The following is a 13,462-nucleotide window of genomic DNA, read 5'->3' as shown; positions in this document are numbered from 1 at the left end:
ACACCTGGCCAGCCATTGCTTTCTCTCCTTCCTCCAGCCTCCTGCCAGGAAACTCAGACTCCCCTGGGTGGCCACATCTTTTTCTTTTCTCTATGCAGAGCAATGTAGCCTTTTCTTTGTTCTGCTTTCTTCTTCGAAGTGTTCTGCCCTGCAGCCTGGTTTTTCATGTCTAATTGGGTGATCAACAACAACAAAGGCCCTCTTTAGGACAGTTTCTAGCCTCAGCATTTGAAATCACAACTGTTTGTCTCAAGTACTTCAATCCTCCAGTGAGAATGAATGGCCCAAGACCCACCTTGATGTGGGGCAGGGAATTTTTACAGTTTACAACCTTCAAAGTGTCCTCTTGGCCCAGCCATCATTAACTTTTTGGCCATTTTGGAATAGGGTGAATGAGCAGCAAGACAACCCGGCCAGTTTGGTCATTTTGGCCATTTCTCTTAATGATCCAGAGTCTGCAGACCCATCAGTTCTGTAACAATCCACAATCATCATTAAGGCAACCAAAACGAGAGGGCAGCTGGCATCACTGGTCTTTTCACACACACAAATATAGCCCATGTCCTTCTGCAGGAAGAATGACATACCTGAGCCCCTCAACTGTGGAAATGAAAAAGAGACATGTTAAGATGGGAGAAATCCTAGATAAGAGATGACTGAAAATAGCAGCCACACAAAGCAGCAGAGCTGCCTAGAATACTAAAAGCTGAAAAACAAGTCAGCAATAATTCTCAGCTCAGGTTTCAGATCTTATATGCTGCGTACTTACAGTTTGGCTGGAAGGAATTAGGCAAAATCGAATATGCTATTACCTATAATCTCATCTGGTTTAATTTTAAGAAAGTTTTTAGTTAAGGGAGAAAATAAGGTTAAGGGAGTATTGGTACAATCTTATTACATTCTGGAACAGTGAGGGTAGACTGGACCAGAAAGCACCCATCCCCTACCCTCCTACTAATAGTGGCAAGAGGCAAACAGATCCTAGGCAGACACGGGCAGGACCCCAGTGAAATCCCACCTTCAAACCAAAGATAGCTTATAAAGCCTAGCTACTGGTCCTGGGTAAATCCACGGACAAGGTTAAGAAACTGTCTTCCTGTTTGGCATGCTTTCCTCTGATTGATCCCCACCCTTCACCTATTTTACATATATGTACCCTTCTCTAATTGTTTTTTTAACTGTTATGCCCACCTTAGAGTGGTGCCATTGTCTTAGCCTTTTTTTTTTGCAAAGCAATCAGCACACACTTCCCATTCTGAGCCCATAAAAGCCCCAGACCCAGGCACACTGCACCCAACTTCAGGTGGGGGACCACCCTTGCATCCCCTCTCTGCTGAGAGCTGTTCTGCCACTGAATAAAATTATTCTCTGCCCTCCTCACCCTTCAATTATCAGCATAACCTCATTCTTCTTGGTTGCGGGACAAGAACTTGGGAACTGCCAAACATAGGTACAAGCTGTAGCACAGGTGAGCTGAGGCACGCCTGGCCCAGCTGTGGGCTGGGCTGATGCACAAGGGCAGGGCACCTCCTGCAGCCATGGAAGTCCCTGGTTAGCAAAGTAGCCAAGAAAAATCCTGGGTCACCACCAGCCAGGATTGTACCTGTTGACAGAGTGCCAGATTGCTGAGAAAGTGTGTAGGGCACCTACCTCAAATAGTTCCTTTATCAGCAGCCTGAAGAATCTGCAACAATCACCACAGGATTGATTTTCCTCAACCAGAATAAGCTCAGCCCCTTAGTGTCTTCAGCATGGGGGGATCCTTTTAAGAATATGAATAACCTGGAGACACAGTCCTTGCACCAAGGTGCTTCTCCACTTGCTTCCTTTGGAGTTGACTCCTCTGAAATGAGACATTTGCCCTCATGGCCTGTTTTACAAAGTATACATATAAACACACATTTCCATTTTTTGAACGCACTGGCATGATTGTTTTATTAAGTTAGACACCTAAAAAAGATTAGCATCTTAAGGGCAAGTTTTTGTGTGATAGGGGAGGAGAAAATGTCTAGTCAAATACAGGTGCTTAAAATGAGTTTCAGATAAGGTACTATGGAGTACTATGCAACTGTAAAAAAGAATGAGTCATTCTCAATGTACTATTGGGGAAAGAGCTCCTGGAAATATTGCTGAGTAAAAGAAAAAAGCAAGTTTATTCAGTTACCACCATTTGTGAGGAAAGGAGTAAAAATAAGAAAAACTATGTATGTGATTTTATTTGCATAATGGTACACTGGAATAATATACCAAAAACTAAAATGATAACTCATAGGAGGCTGAGGTGAGTGCGATGGGGTGGGAAAAGGAGTAGGTGGCAATCGGGGTAGAGGTAAGACCTCTTAATGTATTTCTTGTTATATTGTTTTGACTTTTGAACTACGTGACTGTATTAGCTACTCAAATACATAAATGATTTAAATAAGGCAAAATAATAATAGCCCATTCCCTTTTGCCATCTCCTGAATTCAGTGTATTTTGTCTTTGAAGGACCACATAAGTCCTACATTGATTAAATCATCAATAAGCCTGAAAACCCACTGCAAGTGTGGTGTGATGCCAGGTGCCTGCCAAGCCCGGGGGACACCCCATGAGTAGAGTACACCCAGCTCTGCTTTCAGGATGTTGACAGCTTGTCTGGGGGCAGGACAACTTAAGGCAGACAGATTGCTGTAGAAGGGGAAGACTCCAAGAGCTTCCTTGGACCTCCCACCCTGTCTTCCCTTGCCCTGGTAACACTGTCCTCTGGGCTCCCAAACACGATGGCTCCCTCCTCTTCCATGATCACCACATATTTCTCCGGTCCTTCTCTTCTGACCCATGAGTTCCTGTAAGGTAGAAGCCTTCCTTATACATTCCTAGGCCTTGTAACCTAGTTCTTGACACAGTCTGCACCTACTGAATGCTGTTTGAGTGAATGAATGGATGAGATCCTTTCCAGGGTGGGCAGCCCGGGGGCAGCAGGAGGAGGAGAAGGGATCCTGGTAAAGGAAAGTGACCACTAGTGGCTCTGGAACAGGGAGGGGATGGGGAAGTTCTAGGGTTGTTTCATCTTAATTAGATTGTATTGGTTAGGGTTCTCCAGAGAGGCAGAATCAATAGGATGTATATATAGATACACGAGGGAGAATTTATTAGGGGAGTTGGCTCATGTGATTATGGAGGCTAAGACATCCTGCAAGAGGCCCTCTGCGGAATTCTGAGACTCCAGAATTCCGGCAGCATGGCTTGGTTTAAGTCTAAAGGCCTCAGAAACAGGAAAGCCAATGGCCTGAAAACTGGGCAGGGCAGGGAGCCATTGTCAGGGATGCTAGTATAAGTCCTGGAGTCCAGAGGCGAGAAAGTCTGGAGCTGTTGTCCAAGGACAGGCGAGGAAGGGTTTATCCCAGCTCTAATAGACACATGGACACATTTGCCTTTTATTTATTTTTTTTTTTTGAGGCGGAGTTTCTCTCTTGTTGCCCAGGCTGGAGTGCAATGGCGTAACCTCGGCTCACTGCAACCTCCGCCTCCCGGATTCAAGCGATTCTCCTGCCTCAGCCTCCTGAGTAGCTGGGATTACAGGCGCGCACCACCACGCCCAGATAATTTTTTGTACGTTTAGTAGGAACGGGGTTTCACCATGTTGGCCAGGCTGCTCTCAAACTCCTGACCTCAGGTGATCCATCCGCCTCGGCCTTCCAAAGTGCTGGGATTACAGGCGTGAGCCACCATGCCACGCCCACATTTGCCTTTTTTCCGTTTTTGTTTTCTGTGGACCCCAGTGGATTGGATGTTGCCTACACCCATTAAAGGCCGATTTTCCCCACCTAGTCCACTCCGACTCACATGACAGTTTTCTCTGAAAACACCCTCGCTGTAAACACAGACACACCCAAAATGATGCTTTACAAGGTTTCTAGGTATTCTTTAATCCAGTCAAGTTGATACGTAAAATTAACTATCACATGGGCTAGAATGGGTTTGTTACCCTCATCAACCTCTGCCCAGGAACTGGATCCCTTCATGAAACCCAGACGAACACATCAGCTCAGAACTGATCGGACATTGAGTGTAGAATAGCAGGCGTATGGGGTCCAGGCAAAACAACTCGTGTATCGCCCAACTCAGCAAGTTCTCCTAGGTCGCTGCCACTCACCATCTCAAGACACAGAGGGCATTAATCATAATAAATGCAAACAAGGTGAAGTTCATGTTGCATGGTAAAATTATCAAGAAATTGAGATTTAGACCAGGAGACGGCACCGTTATTTGTCTTAGAGATTTACCTGCTGCACTCTGCCTGAACAGATTCTTAACTTGATCAATTTCAGATCTAACCCTCTGTTTTTCAAATGTGGCAACTTAAATCATTTATTGAAAAGAAAAAACATTTCTTCAGGCTTTATGTCTTTCTTAGTTATGGATGGTCTTCTGGGGCCAATTTTGAAAGCAATTTATGACGATTCAGCCTCTGGGCTCCTATTCACGGCAGCCTGTGTCAGGTGGATAATTCTCCCAGCTTGGTCATCAAAGGAAGCCCTACCTACACTTACAATGTGGTTCCTGCACTGTAAGCATTTATTTATGTGATTTTGCCTGTCATGCCAATGAGGACGGTCTCCCCTCCAGCTTTTAATTACTGTGGGCCCAGAAATGAATGAAAGTCCTTGGGGAGTAGACACAAAGGGCCAGGGTCACAAAGGGAAGGTTGCCTGAGCTGTCAGCTTCATCTATGGCCCTGATAATAAGCTGCAGGCCAAGTTGAAAAGAAAGTCACTGAGCTTGGTCAGCAGCCTGGGGGACACCAGCATCAGCATTAAGCTAATGAGACAGAGACAAATTAAAACCATTTTCGGGATCAACAGCTGTCCTTGGGCCTCTGGCTCATAACGGGCTTTATGTTTTCCTGGACTGCTTCAGGTACAGATCTGGGAGGAGAGAGAAAATGAGATCTGACTGAGACAGTGGTGGGTCACCCCGGAGGCTGCCTTTCTGTCCTCAAATTCTTCATGGGAGCAGAGGGACATGCAAAACTGCAAAACCCAGACAATAGGAGGGAGAATTGATTCAAAATAGAAAGAAAGAAATCAGGAAACTGAGAAACAAAGCCACACGTAGACAGAAAATGAAGACGAGGTAACAAATAAGAGTGATATAATAGCAATAAAATAAAGTAAGGGGTGAGAAACAGGCAGAAAATAAAACACATAGGAGGTTTAGAATAGATGAGGAGATACAGAATTGGACAAAAGAGGAGATGTATAAAAGGCATTGCAAACAGAAAAAGAAGGAGAATTCATGTCTATGTGATATATATTCATTATAATAGAAAAAACAAATATTATAGCCCTCTTGAATGGTTGCAATGTACATTTGCATATGAAAAGCTCTAAAAAGTCCTCCAGAAAAATATTTAATTCTCTAAGCTTCTCTGACCCTAGAACATACCTCCTCTCCTTCTTCTGTATGAAAACAACCCAGAATTTAGTTCCCATGCTGAGAAAAAGCTGCAAGGGATCTTCATTCTTCATAATTGACATGGGAAGAATTTATCTTATGTGATTAGGCCAATATATTAATATAAGAATGGGCCACTTTACCAGTGATCAAGTTTGTGGTCTACTTCCTGGAACCTATACTTCAACTTGCTTTGTATCTCTATACTTACTGCTGAAAGGGAAAATAGTGTCCTGCAGTTCCACACACTTGGCAATTTGTGAGAAAGTCTTTGGGAAGCATGATGTGAGAATATCAGGGTCAACTAGTGTAGGTCAGGAGTTCAGGGGATACATCTGGGTTGAAGATACAGATTTAAAAACCATGAGATTAATAAATGAAAAATAAGTGATCTAGAAAAAATTAAATACCTGGCTCGTGAAAACTGTAGAATTAATAGAGAGAAAAAAAAGAAATTGATGTCTTTTTTCAGTTTTATTTCTTCATTTTATCATGTGTTTTAAAATTCTCAGATTTCTCCCATTCCCTTAAGAAAAACAAAAAACAAAACAAAACACAACAAAAAACCAATGAATTTACATTGAAAACCAAAAGCAATAAAGAAATAGGAAAAGGAAATGTATGAGTTTTTGTTGTTGTTGTTGTGTTTTGAGAAAGGGCCTCACTCTGTTGCCCAGGCTGGAGTGCAGTGGTGCCATTTCTGCTCACTGCAACCTCTGCCTTCCAGGTTCAAGAGGTTCTCCCACCTCAACCTTCCGAGTAGTTGGGACGACAGGCACGCCCCACCATGCCCTGCTATTTTTTCTAGTTTGTGAGTAGAGACGGGGTTTCACCATGTTGGCCAGGCTGGTCTTGAACTCCTGACCTCAAGTGACCCACTGACCTCAGCCTCCCAAAGTGCTCAGATTACAGGTGTGAGCCACTGTGCTTCGCCAAATTTAAGTTTTGAGTAAAAGCAGTGAGACTGATTGATTTTGTAACAATCACTAGAAAGAAAAAAGAAAGGAATGTGTATTACGCATCTATGGTGGTGTTTTACACGCCAACCAAGGAGTGCCGGTTTCTTCAGAGCAGTCATCTCAAGATGCTGCAGTTGTATTCCAATCATGTTGCCAGTGCTCCAGTACTTTTTGGTAGTTCACTTTCAGGCTTTCCTTCATATGTATCATCTTGATATTCCTTTCTGGTAGCCCATCGTCAATGTTTGAGTACAGACATGCATTTTTATAAACATTCAATAGTAATTTAAAGAGTGTATTTTGGTATATGGGTGGATTATCATGCTGATGAATATTATTTGGAGACAAAAATGAGATAGGACCATAAAGGTTTGAAACTGGTTGTGTAAATGGCTTGTAAAGATCTCTGACAATGTTTTCATGTGAGGGTCTCCAAATATTTTGAGCAATCTTTGAGAAAGAGGGCTTAGCTTTAGCTTTTAAACCGTCTCTCTTGAAATACAATACTACTTTGGACAAATAAATTTTGACCCAATTTTTTAAAAAAGAGTAACTTATGCTTTATGGTTATACCTGAGATAGGGTAAATGAAAAAAAGCTAAGACAGTAAATAATAGAATGCCAAAGGTAGATGTAGAAGAAATGTAACCTCAAGATTATGGGGAAAGAATGCATAAAATGAGAAAATAGCAAAAAGCACATGAGGATTAATTGCAGGGATAAGAAAGTAGAAGAAAGGTGACATAGAATGAATGAGCTAATGGGTAAAATGAGTTGAAGAATGGACCAGGCATGAGGAAATCTAACAAATGAGATCAGGAATAAAGTAGTGAAGGAGAGAAAAGATTACACAGTAAATTAGAGATGTTCATTTTATGGGCAAGGAAATGAGAAAATGGAAATGAATATTAATAAAATTAATCATGGCAACCAAAGCTGTGGAAAAATGGATAATGAATGAATAAGTGAGCAGAAAGAATGGATGAGGGAAGGAGAAAATGAAGAAAAAAAGAAGGCTGAGTGATTGAAATCATGAAAGTGGAGGCAGAGAAAAACAGACAGCTCTAAAGAGGAAAATAAAACTAAGTTGATTAGCAGAATGGGAAAAAGGAGATCTGCTGTGAAGAAATGAAGAGAAGGAGTGGACACTTTCCAGTCTAACCAAAACCTTATGTAAAGTTCTGTAGCTTTCTCATGGGGGTGTCTGCTGCTTTTCTCTCCAACCAGATGTGGCTGGATAGCCCTGGAGAAGAGAAGAGCCAGGAATTCTAGAAGCAGAAAGGGACAGCAGCCAGGGAAAGACACAAATCACTGAATTGCAGAGATGTAGCCAAACATAATCTTCATTTAAAGGTCCTCTGATAAAGATAAAAACTCTAAGCCTTATACTTCACTATCCCGTTTTCATGTCTCTGAACTCCTTTAAAATCAATGTTTTCTTCCCTCATCTGAATTTATTATTAAAGGAATTAAATAAGAGAAATGAGTTTTGCTGTTATCATTAGGAGATCAGAAAATAACGTAATTGTAATAATTGTGCTGTAGTGGATTCCTGAGTGCTCAAATCTTTTTAGTTTGGCATGTGACCATCTATCCAGTTAAAATTTCCCAGCCCCCCTTGCCACTAAGTGTGGCCATGTTACTATTTGGACCAATAGGTTATGAACAGAATTGAAGTACACCACTAATGGGTGAATCTTGGCCTTTAAAGAACTGGCCATGCATCCCCATTTCCTTTCCTAATTCCTACCACCTGGGAGAGGGCAAAGGTGGGAGTAACAGCCACTTCAACCCAGCAATGGAAGCCACATGTTGGGAAGATGGCAGGCAGAGCAGATCCCAGACAACCAGAGCATTTCTACCAGATATGCACCACATATATCTGGATCTTTATGTGAGAGAGAAGTTCTTTCTAAATAAGTATATTTTGAGGTTTCCTTGTTATATCAGCTTAGCCAGTGCTCTAATACATTACCTGATCTTAGAATTAAAAATACCACTGATTATTGACAGCATGTGTGTGTGTATGTATGTATGTGTTTGTGGATACACACACACATATATAGTATATATTGACATGTAGTATTATTTCAGTGTAAGGATGGATACCTATTATCCCAGATATAGAGATTGATACATAGCATGTATAGATGTGTGTAGGTCAAGTTAACATGGAAAAGTGCTGGTTATATTGTGGTTATATTTGTTTTTAAGTTGTATTTTAAATCAGAGTAATACATGCACTAGAGAAAAAACATAGCGTATTATATATATTGCTGATATAAGAATGGATTTATTGATATTTTTGTGAGATCTTCCACATGGTCATTGACACATTTAAGCTTTTAACAAATTTTTATCACTTTCTGTTTTTCAGAAAGACTGTTTCAGATTAAGAGTAAGACCTGTATCTCCCAAACAGCACCCCTTGGCTATGTGGTGCAATTCTTGAGGGAATGCATCATGAATTGTCAAGTGACTTGGGGGTATCTAAGAGTTAAGGGCAAAGATTCCAGAACCAAACTGCCAGTGTTCTCATCTTAGGTCCAGCTCTAACTTTGTGGTTGAGGAAAAGTTACTTCCCTGTGCTTCAGTTTCATCATCTGTAGGAGGGGGATAATAATAGTGCCTACCTTCTAGTTGTGGTGGGAATAACTTAAAGTAATATATGTAAGGCACCCAGGACAGGACCTGGAACATAATATGCATAAAAGAAGTGCTTGTTGTGATTGCATTTGTTATCATTGTTATTGCTGTTATTATTATTAACATTTTGCCGTTTCCAGAGTTGTCTGAAAAGCAGCCAGGGTTGGTAATATACCCATTCAATAGATGAAGAAAATGGCTATGAAAACCCACATTGACTTCTTAGAAGATCCAGGACCTATGATTTCCATAAATGAATAATTTATGGAAGTTGTTTTTTCCCCCAAGTTCTATCTTAAAAAGTGTCTTTGAATCACCAAGGAGAACTTTACTGTACACCCTAAAATACTAACTATAAGCCTCATTATCAATAAGTATTTGTTAAGAGGCTGGAAGAGAAAGACAACTAAATTAGCTCAAATAAAGTGAGAGAGTTGATATAACTATCCCAAGGTCACACAGTGTGTAAAGCTGACAGGAGAACTTTGGCAGTTTGTTTTTAGAATTGCAGCTCTTAACTCTTAAACAGCTTCTGGATGTCACTTCACAATGTAGTTATAATTTACACTTGTCCCAGCCGCAGGCTTCGCCTTATTATGACACCAATCTCAGGTGAGGAATTTGATTAGCCCATATTTGGTCTGATGTCTGCCCTTGGTCCTATCAGCTGTGGCCACAGGACTGGGTCACCTGATCCAACATGACTTCCCAGACCCAACCTACCCGTGGAGGCTGGGAGTGGGAGTACTTCCAAAGAAAGAGAGCTTTAAGGACACAGTCACCTCAAAACCTATCTTCTAAAACTAAAATGTGAGAAGGAAATTTAGATTTGTGAGTAGATAAAAAAAAAAACTACGTTAACCTGTTTCTGGGAACAGGTTAGACAGAGTTGGCTGCCACCACTAGATAGGCAGGACCGTGGACCCCATAAGAGAAGATGACACTGCTCAGAGGAAGAACATGAAGAACACGTGACCTGCAGAACTGCAGCGACTGGAGGAAAAGGATCCTATTGAGGAGCCTGAGGCTCACGGTAGCAAATGTTCCAGAGAGGTTAAAAAAAAACCAGGAGGGGGACTCAGAACTGGCCTCTGGATTTGGCAATAAAGATCCAGCCATTTTTGTGGGAGCAAATCAGGTGAAAATGGGCCTGACATAGAAAGTAAAGTGTTGATGAGAGCATCGCGTGGGAGGTGAGGACATCGAGACAATGAGGGCAACTAGTTTTCAAGCTCAGCTCTGAAAGGAAAGAGAGTTGTAGGGCAGTAGATAGACAGAAAAGGGTGCAAGGTGAAGAGTTTCCCATTTTTGTTTCTAGTAGAGTTTTGAGCATGTTTTATAAGCTGAGGAGAGTCACTAGAAAAGAATTAGTTGAAGGTGAGACAGAGCAGTTAATTGATGGAGATATTTCTGCGTTGAGGGTTATAGGATTGATTTTGGACAGAAAGAAAGCTGCATCTGTTTTAAATTACCTGGCAGGTTTTATAGAATTGATTGATTAAAGTCAAGTGAACGTGGAAAAGTGCTGGTTATATTGTGGTTATATTTGTTTTTAAGTTGTATTTTAAATCAGAGTAATACATGCACATAGAGAAAAAAGAATCTGGATGAGCTTATAATAAAAACAAGTAGTTCCTGCCCCACCTGTCTCCATCCCCATCCCACATCCAAACATAGTCACTATTAAGAATTTTAATTTTCTTCTTTTTAATTCTTTTTTAATTTACCTGTATTTTTTCCTGAAGAATATGGTTGGCCCTGCTTATCTGCAGTTTTGCATCTATAGATTCAACTAACTGTGGATCAAAAGTATTCAGAAAAGAATCCAATTTTTTTGAAAAAACCAATATAACAATAAAAATAATACAAATAAAAAATACAGAGTCACAAATATTTACAGAGCATTTATATTATATTGGGCATTATAAGCAATCTAAAGATGATTTAAAGTATACAGGAAGATGTGTGTAGGTTATATGCAAGTACACTTTATATAATATTTTATATACATTTTTTACACTTTATATACATTTTACATAAGGGGCTTGAACATCCATGGATTTTGGTATCCACAGTGGTCCTAGAACCAGTCCCCCAAGGATCCTAAGGGACGATGATATGCCTATATCCGTTTCCTAATTTATCAAATACAGATTCTGTTTATTGACTTTCTGCTATGATAGGTGAGGATTTAGATGACTTCCATTGTTCACACCTCCCATAACTCCTTCTTGAGAAAATTCTTTCAGTATTTTTATTTCCTCTGTTTGTTACCTTTATAAATTTAAATACTATTCTCAGAATCTTATTTTTCCATTCATTCATTCATTCATTCATTCATTCATTCATTCATTCATCATTCCACAAATATCTATTGAGTGCCTGGCACATGCCTTGTATTCCTGTAGGGGGCTGGGAATATAACAGCAAACAAGATAAACAAGGTCCCTGCTTCTGTGGGGCTGACATCAGGGTTGTAGGGAGACAGGAAATAAGTGTACAAACAAATTAGAGACAGTATCTCTCAATTCCTTATTTTGTATGATTAAGATGCCAGCACCCTTACCTTTTTCCTCACTTTTTCTATTTTTCCTGTTCCCAGCTTTGCCACTTGTACTTTAATTCTACATTGCCAGAACGTTGTGTTTTGAAAACACAATGATTTGGGGATTATGTTTATACTAAAAGATGAAAATCAATAAATAATGCTTTCATTGTTGAGATTTTTTGTTTGTGTTTTTTTTTTTTTTTTTTTTTTTTGAGACCGAGTCTCACTCTGTTGCCCAGGCTGGAGTGTAGTGGTGCGGGATCAGCTCACTGCAGCCTCTGCCTCCTGGTTCAAGTGATTCTCCTGCCTCAGCCTCCCAAGTAGCTGAAACTACAGGCATGCGCCACGTCTCCTGGCTAATTTTTGTATTTCTAGTAGAGATAGGGTTTCACCATGCTGGCCAGGCTGGTCTGGAACTCCTGGCCTCAAGGGATCCATCCACCTTGGCCTCCCAAAGCGTTGGGATTACAGCCGTGAACCACTGCGCCCGGCCTCATTGCTGTGTTTAAATATTGTCCACAGCACAGAGAGGTAGGGTATGACGATTATGCTTCCAGTCTCAGGTGGTGTTTCATGGCACTCAGGTGCTGGAGCCGGACTGCCAGGATTTGATCCTGGTCTGCCACTCACTAGTTTAGGCCTTTGGCAAGTTCTTCCTAATCTTCTTTGTGCCCCAGCTCCATTATCTATAAAATTGGTATAATAATAGTGCCTATCTCTGAATAGTTATGAAGATTAGGGAGCTAATAAACATCAAGTGCTTAGAGTGGCTACTTGTCTGTAGTTTGTGCTACAAAAATGTTACCTATTATGAATGCGTGTTTTTTTTTTTTTTTTTTTTTCTTTTCTTCCTCCCACTCCTCCTTGTTTTTTCGGATGTCTTCTTTATCATCTTCTTAAATAATTCCATATTCTCAAGAGTAGTATTAAATCCCTTGGATACTAATTGCCCCCCAAATTTCCTCTCTCCTGGAGTTCTTTATCCCACTGTAACAAATTGGACTGCTTGTTCTTAGGCCTGCCACACAGTTACCTCATTAGGATCCTCCTTCATTACTCCTCTGAGTTGGATCCGTTGTTGTCTGGATCCCATGTGAGCTAAGAGACCACAAAGGCCAGTCCAGGGAAGGCAAGGAAAGAGGACAAACTAGAATTGGACAGACTAGAATTGGACATTAACTTCAGTTTAGTGTTATTTCAAAGGCTGCCCATGAGATTAATGATATATAATGGTATCAGTGAGCTTCGCCCCCTCCATCCCCCACCTCACAGCTTCCCTTGTTTCTCATAAAAGTCCAGGGGTCCCAGCACCCAGGAGGGTAAGTGATCTGCCTGGTTAGGGAACCCTAGAATGGCAGGCTTTCTGCCGTTTTCCCTTTTCAAAGGAGGGAACCAGGGTGTTCCAAGCCTTGCTATCTGGCCTTGATGTTGAGTTCTTAGGATCTAAATATCTTGCTACCCTATAATTGCAAATCCCAACTCTTGTGTTTTGTTTCTTATTGCGCCATTGAGTACTTGAGGCTTCAGGGCAGCCTCCTCTTTCTCTGATTTCCTTTACTTTTTGTTCTGGAGCACATCAAGTTATCTCCTATGGTAACTAGGGTGGGCTATGAATTTCCAAGCCTGTGTAGATTTAAACATGTATTTATTCTAGTTTCTCACTTGATTGGCAGTTTGACTAGGTATAGAACGATAGGTGCAAATGGTTTTCTGTCAGAAATATTGAGGCCCTTCTTCAGTGTCTTCTAACTTCATGAGAAACCTCAAGGCTAGTGTGATATTGTGTTTCTTGTACAAGACCCAGGGAAGCTTCTCTGGTGGGAAGATTTTCAGATATTTAAAAAAAATTAATATTCTGACATTTCACAATTTG

The sequence above is a fragment of the Papio anubis genome, chromosome 4 (assembly GCF_008728515.1).
Source record: "Papio anubis isolate 15944 chromosome 4, Panubis1.0, whole genome shotgun sequence".
Lineage (NCBI taxonomy): Eukaryota > Metazoa > Chordata > Mammalia > Primates > Cercopithecidae > Papio > Papio anubis.
The sequence above is the reverse complement of the archived record's forward strand: the minus strand, read 5'-3'. Positions refer to the sequence as shown.